We start from the raw sequence: 11,318 nt of genomic DNA on the forward strand, positions 1-11,318 counted from the left end.
CAAAAGGTGAAGTCTCACCATATTTCTCACCGCAAAAAGACTGATGAATCGACTTCCAGGAACAGGCAGACAAGCAAGCAGAGGTGGAAAGCATCCCACTCAAATAAAAGTGCTGTGTTTCCACTATTCTGCAACCACACAGTTTCCACCAGTTTTCTCTGAGATTGGGTTCAGGTTGATGACTTGTGCCTCGGGGGCATACCTTCACCTGTATGGCAAGCCCCAAGGAACAATGTTAACAAACACAGCACAATAAGGACCTGACAAAGCTCCCTATAATTTAGAAAAGTGTGTTATATCTGGACTGCAGCTGCTGGGCTACATCCCTTCTCTACTCCCCCTTTTACAGATGTAAAATTGTTATATTTACAGTTACTTTATGTTTAGGAACATGAATGTATAACTGGGTCAAAAACCTACAGCAGCATACCGATTTCACCATCTGATCAAATCAAATCAAATTTTATTTGTATAGCCCAAAGTCACAAAACACATTTTGCCTCTGAGGGCTTACAATCTGTACATGGAGTAACACCCTCTGTCCTTAGACCCTCGGTTCGAGTGAGGAAAAACTTGCCCACAAAAAACTTTAACAGAGAAAAAAGGTGGAAGAAACCTCAGGAAGAGTCACAGAGGAGGGATCCCTCTTCCAGGACAGACAGACGTGCAATAGATGTCACGTGTACAGAACAAATCAACAGAGACATATTGTACAATTACAATGGATGATAAAATAACAATGAATTACAATGAATGATAAAATGATTACAGTAGCAGTGGAACCTGTGATAGAGATAGAGAGACACAGATGCACAACGGCAGCAAATCATCAACTAACTATGAACTGTAATGGAGATATGGCAGCAATAATGACAGTAATAATATATGTAGTGAACGTCAGGCAGGATCACAGCAGCAGCCACGACCCACGAGAACCTGCTGGACGAGAGAGCACAGAAACTCCGGGGAAGAAGTTTAGTTAGTAACATTCATTAACATGCATTAATGAGACATGTATGTTTACAGATGGTGGTTGTGATGGGGAGAGAGAGAGAGAGAGAGAGAGAGAGAGAGAGAGAGAGAGAGTTTTCAGTAAAGGGAGATGTGACTGCATCTTCAACCAATACTGTGCCTGATTAGCCATAACCCTGAAAGAGACAGACAGAGACAGCCCAGGGCACAAATGTGTCCAGAACCGGCGCTGCCAGAGCCAGCCCTAACTATAAGCTCTATCAAAAAGGTCTTAAGTCTGCTCTTAAAAGTGTTGATCGTGTCTGCCTCCCGAACCCAGAATGGTAGTTTGTTCGACAGAGGAGGAGCTTGTCCTGCACGAGTGACTTATGTGCTGGATGAAAACGTTAATTTGTGGAGGAAAGGCAAGTTTTATTGAGGACTCTGTTGTGTTAACCTGTGCAACGGGTATTAAATTATAAAATATTAACAGACGAAGAAACAGCTTTTAAACTGTATGAACACACATGTTATAATAATTAGGACGGGAAATGTTTTAATATATTTGTTTTAAAAGCAACAATCTAATATGTATATCCCTGTATCCCCATGTAAAAATCCAATTTATACAACCATTTAGCCTTAGCAAATATTTTTGGTACAAACATAATGCAGCCTGGCGTACATTTTCCATCAAAATAATGTATGTATGTATTGAACAAATAATTTATCTATATCAAACATTTAAACAAGAAGCATTTCAACTTTACAGGGTTGCATGGCAAGAATGTCACATTTCTTGGTTTAGAAAAATATTGTCTGTAAACAGAATTACAAGCAAAGGAATTACACTTGCTCAAAAACATATTTGGAAAAGTAAATAAGTAAACATCTATTGAAAGAGACAGGGCTATAGATGTTAATGTTAATGTCATTACAGAATCATACAAAATAACAAGAATTGGCACATAAACCAACCATTATGAGAAATCTTTGCATTCATTTTCTGAAGGCATGGGGTGCTATCAGAAAAGTTAAATATAGGAAGACATATTACTATATTTCTTGTGGAATAAAGGCTAAATAAATACAGAACAATTAAACAAATTAAAGGAAGACTAATCTAATTAAAAAAAAGCTTAATCTCGCCTGTAGATGCTGTCACTCACAATTACTGTGACACAGTTATCACTAGTGAAACAGTGATAATACGTATTCTTGCACAATGTTGCTGTAAATAAATTGCTTCATTGAGGAGAAAGAGAGAAATTTGAAGAGCGTGTATTGAAAATCATCATTTCTGCAGGATAGAAGTGGTGGAACCAGATAGATTATGCAGTTGGACCAGTTGGACAGCGATAGAGATTTTTTTTCATTTCTCAGTTTGTTGTTTTTGGCATTACTTTGGTCATTGTTAGAATTTAATGATGCTTGATAAAACTAAAAAAAATATTTCTGACTTTTCAGGAGCCCTCTACACTATTCAGAATGGATGCTGAGTCAGCCAGCATTGACCCCACTTGGTATATACATTACTTCACCACATACAGCCAAATTAAAGATATCATTCACACAAATAAAAACACATTTTCTGTTGTAAGTGTTAAAATGACAACTTTTTCATTTGTTTTTATTGGATGCCGGTAAGGATTTTGCACATTCAATAACTTTAAATTGAAGCAGCATGTGTGTCAGCTGTTTAAAGGATAAAGTGATGGAATTCAATCTGCTGAACAAACTGGGAGCAGTCTTCATTTGGAGTTGAAATGAGTGGGGCACCAGTGGGAAAACGCAATATTGTCTGCTCTTCCCTCACTGGACAAGGTCAATTAGAGAAGGACATGGATTGGCAATCAAACCTGACACCAAAGATTGACTATGGTGATTATAACCATGCAGATGGGGGGCTTTAAAGGTTATTAATAATGATTTATGGAATTAATTAAAGAAGTAAGATAGGATTTCGTGCTTTAAATACATTATATAAGTCCAGCTGAGGGAACATTTACCACTTGCGGGAACTCCAGTTAAAAATGTAATATGCTCTATGACTGGATGGTTTGTCATTTGGGCTGTGGTGGAGTTATGATTATGATTACAGAGAGTGAAGATGGATTAGCAGAAGGGATGCAACATAAATATCAGATATGAGATTCCTTGGATTTATTCTGCACATATTTGTGTCAGCATTATGCATTTATCACATATGACACATGCATTGTCTATTAATAAAGACATGGTTTATTTTTAGTCATTAGATATCAAAATGATTTTTTTCAGACTTCATGTGCTTCACTCCATTGGGATTGTTTGCTTGTTAACTATGTTTTCAGCACTGTGGTGTCTTTTGCTGATGAATCTGAGTTTCTAAATGTGTTTTTTTTTTGTGTGTGTGTGTGTGTGTGTGTGTGTGTGTGTGTGTGTGTGTGTGTGTGTGTGTGTTCAGATTTCACTGCTAATGTGAGCTGCAAAGGTTTTGTTGGTGGCATTATGCGCAGGCAAGGAGTGTCACAATATTTGTTCTTTTACACTTTTTATTGCACATTTTAATAATGTTTCACCACTTTAAAAAATGCATTTCTGATCCCTATATCCATTTTGAACTACATTTTTATCCATCCATTTTCCATAACTGCTTATCATTATCAGGGGGGTCACAAGTCGACATTTCATCACAAGGCTGGCACATAGAGACAGACAACCATTCACGCTGACATTCACACCTACAGGCAATTTAGAGTCACCAATTAACCTATAAACCTGCATATCTTTGGACTGTGTACCCAGAGAGAGCCCACACAGACACAGGGAGACAATGTAAACTCCACTACACTTTTATATTATCTTTAAACATGTCACAACAGAAGAAATAAGCAATAAATATCAAAATCACAATAGTAAAAAAACATGTTAAATGGAAGCTACGCTGCAGCTAATGATATGACAGCTTACTGACTTTTCCAGGTACACAGCAGTCAGGCATAACAACCGTCAGAGCAGTGATGGAAAGACTTGTCACTGAGCTCAGAGAAATGTTATATGCCAGCCTTCAAAGTAGTCTGAGATGACCCAACCTGAGCCAGCCAAATGAGATGACATTAAAAAAAAAATCATGGAGGGGTGCCATTGTTTTAAGATGTTTGGGAACCACAGGGTATAACAAGAAGAGAGGCGAAGAGCATACACTACATTCTTTATATGACCCTGTCAGTGTCCATTGCATCATTAGGAACCTTATAGCCCACACAGAAGAAGTACATTTAGAAGTGCATCCAGGAAAATGAATTATTATCTATGCTGTCTATGTTACCTATGCTGTAGGCTGTTCCTCTGACCTGTTATACGTCACAGGTACAGCTGTCTTCAGGCACTGTAGTCAAGGCAATGTGTACCTTTCTCCCCTCTCTCCTCTCTAACAACACAGCAAAGCTCACAGCCCAGACATTTATTTTATTTTATTTATTTATTTGAAAATGTTATATGTTATTACCTTAAAGGAAAGTGCACTCCTGAAGTGAAGTGAAGTCCGTTTTCCTCCAGTGGCCATTTCATACTGCGAGACAGCTCCTCTAGCTTGTTAATCATTCCCCATACACAGTCAAAACTGACATGATCATTTGATGCATTACTGTGTAATGCTCCAGTAATTATTCTTTCCTTTAACAAGGCAGGCAAGCGAAGCCAGGCTGCCCTTCTCCCCTCCCATGTCTCAGTCATTTATTTCTTCATTTTCTCTCAACTTAGGAACAATCTCAGCCGTAGTGGAGCATGGAGGAAATGTGACCAAGGGAGTGGTGCTCTTTAGCTAATCCAGGATGGCTAATCGGTGTTATTGCACACTAAGCTACACTTTTCGAATACGCATGATTGTTGTTTTTAGTGTTTATGTATTCAGGGAAGCTTGACTTAGCAGAGATATTATTATTGTGTGCTGAATTGTTACAGACACCCACGTGTGCTAGCCACTGAGTCAAAAAACGTCTTCTAATGTTGTCTCCATGGGAAAAGATGGGGGTTGAAAGGCCTTGCTCAAAAGCACCTGATTGGTTGTTTCCTGATGAAGGTCAAAATGTGACTTATTCGCTTCCTACGCAGAGTTTTTTCCCTGCCAGTCCTGGAATTTGAACCTCAAGATTGCATGGTTGCTTTTACCATGTGGTAAATTGTGTTTCTTGCTGCATCTCTTAGACGATTGTAAGAGGCAGCAGATATACACTGGGTGTAATTACAGGTCGAAGTATAAGATTTACAGGATACACTAAATGTCTGATATGTTTGTGACTTTTGATCTTTCTGCCTTAACCATCTAATTTCTTTACCTTTCTATGCCTACATTCACATCTATAGAGCTGTAAAGGGGGACAATTTATTCAGGGGTTAGGGTTCTGGATATAGCACTATAGTAGAAATAGTCCTGTTAATTTGCTGCATAGACTATGTTAGTTGACAAGCAGTTGGAGCACTTCCAAGGCTTAGATGAACATGAAGCTCTCCTGGTTGAATTACCAGTACAAAAGATATAAAACTGTTTTTAAATTTTTCTGATTTACTTGATACAAAGTTAAAGGTACAAGCTTATTCATATATATAAAAACTTCCTGGGGAACTTTTTCACTTGCATGATTAATGAAGCGTAAACTCCGCAGACTGCTGTTTAAATCACCCTGTCAGCGTGCCTTCATACATTTGATAAAAAGGAAGCATATCTATTGTATAAGACAGACAAATGACGGACGTCAAAAATGCCTCTGAAAACGCTTTCTTTGTGGATTGGTCTTTAGTCTTGCTTAATCATCAGTGACAGTTAAACTTCTGGGTTTGATTTTGTAGGAACACTACATTCTTGTAAAAGAGTTTCTCAAAAGGAAGTTGAGCTAGTTTAACATTGAGCAACGTCTATGCACTGTTTCATTGTCATCCGAAGGTCAGTAGCAACAAAACAATTCAAACCAGCACCGAATGTCTTGAAGCTTGTGCTTGGATTTTGACAATTACTCTGTCTTTTGTGTGTGTGTGTGTGTGTGTGTGTGTGTGTGTGTGTGTGTGTGTGTGTGTGTGTGTGTCTGTGGTCTTGGGAGAATAAGAAAAGGGGAGGGTCAGTGAGAGAAAAAGAGGAAGAGATAGATGAACAGGTATAAGCGAAAGTAGAGGAGGTGAGCCATCGAGAAACACATCCTACATGGTTCAGGAGACTAATTATACAAGAAGGCCAAGCTAAGTCGACCACTTCAGAGAGTCTGCAGGCTACACAGGGACCAAACGACATGGATACCCCATTCAGAGGAGGGAAACAGCTTCTCATGCATGCCTTATTACCCCAAAGACCTACGTCTGTGGCAGATAAGTCACCTACTCCTTCTAGCCTTGCTCCTCTGCGGACACAGATCCTGTAATGATACATTTCACTTCTGGCGATTTGCAGTTTGATGGGTAGAAATGTGAAAACAAAAAAAGGAAAAAGTGGGCAATATGGGACATCATCTCTGACCCCCATCAAAGAGTTCCCTCCTCACATCCTGTAGTAAGGCGACACAGTGCCAACCCCTCATTTTCCTGCAGTCCATCTCTAATGGGATTTGGGTTTTATATTAAGTCCACCTTCCCCTTCCCACCCTCCCCTTGTCCTGACACTGTGGTGTGAGTGATTTGAATTTAAAAAGTGGCTAAATCCATAGAGCAGGCTTCAAATAGGATTGTGTGCGCCTTTCACTGTTAAACAGGGCCTTCCAGGTAAGCCTGTCCTGTAAAATGACAGAAAAGGTGAGGGGTGCGGTTATGTAGGTCATCACTTACACACATGCTTGTTGAAAAGAGAAAGCTCTTTAAGATCGTCTTGTACAAATCAGTAAAGCAGACCTTCAGTCTCAGAATTACTGTTGGCCGGTTTCCATACAAAGGTTGCCTACCGACTGAAAGTCACCAGGGGCATTCCTTGAACACGAAAAGTCAATGCACTGTGTTTTTGCACTTCACTTTCATTATATGCAATAATGAAAGGGGATGAGATTCTGTTAAATAATTGATTCAAGGTCAGGTATGGAGTAACATCAGTTACATGAAGCGTTAAACTGCTTTCAGCTTGACCCTCTCTATCATATGAACCGTTGCAGTCATGTTCTAGCTGCATGATAGCAGCACAGGATAATACAGCATGTCCAAAGGTATGTTGCAGGTATATCGTGCTAGCACATGAATCTTTGAAGTCTTTGAAATGACTCCATATAAAACAACACAAAGAGTATCAAGCCATGCCTGAGGCTCTGTGTAATGAGGCACAAGGACAATGATGATATTGTTGTTTAGCAGGTAATATCCACCATGTTAATCATCTTAGCTTGGTGTGTTAGTAGAGGTAACATTCGTTAATTGCGCCAAGTACAGCTGAGACTGATATGTCATTAGTTTTGCAGTAATTTGGTCATAGTATGAAAATATGAAAGTATGAAAATGAAAGAAATGAAAGACAATGAGAGACAAATGAAAATTATGACATGTCAGACCAAAGTCAGAGTCACAATCTATCTAGTAGACATTGAGATATTTCACAGAATAAGTGAGCATTTTGACCTGATGATGGAAAAAACATTGCATCATAATGATGACAAATTTACATTCACATTTTTTGCAGTTGTTTGTTTATTTTAGAAGATGTTTGAGAAAATCTGACATAATGTGGCATAATGCTACAACTGATAAGATTTTGCAGTTATATTAGTTCTATAAGTTAGCAAGTTTTTAGCACCAACAAACTAAAATGAGACGAATAAAATCAAGACTTCAATGATATAAGCATGGATAACCTTGATCAAGGCACTATGCCAGAAGCCGCAGTTGAGTCTGAAGCTAAACAGACTGACCAATAAGGAGCCAAGTCGGAAAATAATGCCATCAGGAAGCAGCAGGGGCCAGCAAGACAGGTGTCCTCCAGCTTCTCTCAAAGACTATATCACCTCATTAGTGAGTATTCAACATGGACAGCATGCTTCTTGTCGAGCTGTACAGAACCAGGGAAGTAGCTCCACTTTCACTGGACACCATGGCCACACTTCCTCTTGTTTGAGGAGAAGCAGAACGTCTTCAAAAAGCTATTAGAGAAGCTACTGACCCCTTCCACTGTGGTTTGTTGGTTTGGTTTGTTAGTAGTTGTTGGAGAAATACAACAACAGTAAGAGGATAAGGAAGCTGCGAATTCATACAGGAGACTCAAGAACCAAGTGAGGCCACACAGGGGTTCTTAACCAATCAAACATCTAGAACCAGAGACCAACAATGTCTTTTTACAACTTCCTCCTCTTTCTCAGATCCAACTGAACAGATGACACTTTTTTCTCATCTAAATGAGAAAGCCCTCAAGTTTAAGTGAGATCAGTATGCTTTCCAGCTTCTTGAATAAATGCAACTCCACTGTTACGCTATCTCAATTTCCCCACTATGTCCGCCACCAAATGATCTGTTTTCCCACTGCTGACAAACTGCGGCTCAGGTTATTCTGGAGAGACATGAAGCAGCATGAGGAACCACGAATGTCTGGTTGCAGTCCTTGCTCTGCAATCTATGCTTTTAAACGTCATTCCAGAAACCATCAAGATTAAGAGATCTGAAACTGCATCGAACAATCTTTCTACGTGGACAATTGCATGCTGACAGTAGCCCAAGACCAGAAGCCGGTAGATGATCTGAAATCTTTCTTCTTCTCTAAATTAATTAATGGACAAGTAACTATAGTAACTGAACACCCCCTGCAGATGAAATTCTGCTTACGGTTCTCTAGCACTACTACTGATCCACAAGAGCCCACACTAGGATAACGTTGGAACTGTCGCACTGGTGTACTAGGACGATATCCTAGTACGATATCATGAGTCAGCCTCACCATAAAGCCAATCTACTAAACATTGGCCAATCAGTATGATCCAGTGTGATCAGTTTCCTTTCCTCACAATCCTGAAGTGATAGTACAAGATCTGTGGTGCACAGAGAGAGGATGAGATGATCCTATTCAGAAAGCAGAGGCAGCTAATCACGTGCATGCTTGTTTCAGAGCAGGTTTATGGTTCTGTAGCTTATCTCCTTTACACAGACCACCTCAGTCAAGTTTCTGTGCCATGCATCATGGTTTGATCAGAGATTAAACCAAAGAAACAGCTCTCAGTGCCATGTTTTGAGTTTTGTGCTGTTCTCTCTGATGCTCAGATGGCATTCTTGATTAAAGAAGGGTTAGCACATCTACTGTTACAAATGGTCATGAGGTTGGAGAATGAATTTTGTCATCACAATGTTCATGTTGTGGTTTACCTAATATCCTCAAAATGGTAGACTTACCTTCTAGACGCCACCATTTTGATCTACAGTAGTCAGTTGTGTCAGACCCTTCATTGTCTGCATCGGTACAGAAAAACACTAAGGGATCCTTTCTAAGTGTCTCACCACACACAGCTTACATCTTGACCATGTTTTTCCATATGGCATTAATCTCCAGTGTCCAACATTGTCAAGAGTCCTGTACTGTTCCCGTGTCTTGTTCTCTTTCATGAAGATTGGGTAATTTTAATAATCACATGGCAAAATGTCCTTTCCATAGCAGCACAACTCTCATTTCAAAGATAGTTATAAGGCTGACTTTTGTTCTCATTCCATGTTGTAAAGCTGCTTTCTTCCCCATTACACCAAATATTATGATCATTTTCATCTTTTTAGAGCTGAAATCCAGCAGAGTACTTGGTAACTGTGTGGTGCATCAACATTTATTCGTTTTTCTACAAGCAGACAGGTCAGTATGGTGCTCTCCTGCTGTACTTTGGGCCCCAGACCAGGTCTTTTGGAGTGGCACATGAACATATCTTCTCTGTTGGTGAGAAGCCTGCAGAAACAGAAGTTGAAAATAAAGTTTAGATGGCGATAAAGAGACTGGTGGAGATGCTTTTCATGATTCCCCAGAGGTGACTTACTTGACTAAATCTACATGCATTTTGCCAACTTCATTTGGAAAGTTCTACCATCACTCCCCTGACAATGGAGGAGTTGAAAACTAAAAACTGACCGATTATACCACTCACATTAATGTGGGATGGCATCAGAACACACACAATGAACAGACTGACACAGTGAAGGAAGTATTCAGTTTAATCTTCTCTTTTCTTTTCCCTTAATACTAAATGATAACTTGAATATATTTACTGTTTTATTTAGAGACAGTGAAAAGTACAAGCCTTTAAGATGTAGAGAAGTAGATTTTTTTAAATGGCATAAAATGTGGGGGCTAGTAAATCCAGAATTGTACTGTACTTAAAAAATGTGTAAAGTTTGGTATGTCATGTAAGGTATTTTTTTTACAATGCTCACAACTGTTTGAGATAACTCAGAGAACCAGCCAAAGCATTCCTTCCTTTTAGTCAAGTATGCTTTTTGCTATGTAAACTGTGAATCACCATCATCATGATCAAGGTCAAACAAGGCAATAAAGAGAACCTCTTTACTTTTCTTTGGATCACAGATCACTAAAACTTTATGTTCCAATGAACCACAGACAGTACAGGCTCAATCACAAATCACACAGTTAACAGGTGATTGAACGACCAATAAATGCAATACTGGAAAAATTCCAAATTACACAAATCCCAGCAGGCTCTCTCCCTGTGTCTATGTAGAAAACATATTGTAACACAACAGCTTCAGTGTCAGCTTCAGTAATTACAGCAAGTCTATTCTCATTTCTTTCATGTATATAGGATCTATATAATGCCCCACTGCATGTGTCACTGGAAGGATCATTTTCTTTGTCTGCTGACTAGTCTAACACAAATGCCGCAGCTGATATCATTAGCAATGCTGGAAAACAAGCTTTTAAAGATTACTTCTTGAGACCAGAGTATGACTGGCTTCATAAAACATTTCCAGAGATTTGTCCATTCACAGTGACATGACATTGGTATTTTGATAGTATGATTCGTAACTATTTTTTAGGATGCCAACTTTGAGAAAACTAAATCAGAAATGAAAAATAAAAAATTACAGTGAAAAATTGGGTCGACAACAACAAACTAATAAATGATCCCTGTGATTGTCAACCCTGGCCGCTAAAACTACCACAGGTCCAAAAGGAAGACAAGATTTAATTGCATCCTTCCACCCTTCACAGTTTGTAGGCTTTTATAGGTGTCTCTCTACCCAAAAATCTAGTACTAAGAAAGATCCAATAAATGGTTGGATTTATCACCCACTTTTAACATAGAGGTGACAGTTATCAGAGAATGAGAACAACACATTTGCATTCTCCAAAAGGGTCAATTTTAATTGAAAGTCTATCAATATTATGCAATATAATAAAGGCTTTGAATAAAAGCATAGACATTCTATTTTTAAAAAGA

This window comes from Larimichthys crocea, chromosome VIII (genome assembly GCF_000972845.2).
Source record: "Larimichthys crocea isolate SSNF chromosome VIII, L_crocea_2.0, whole genome shotgun sequence".
NCBI lineage: Eukaryota > Metazoa > Chordata > Actinopteri > Sciaenidae > Larimichthys > Larimichthys crocea.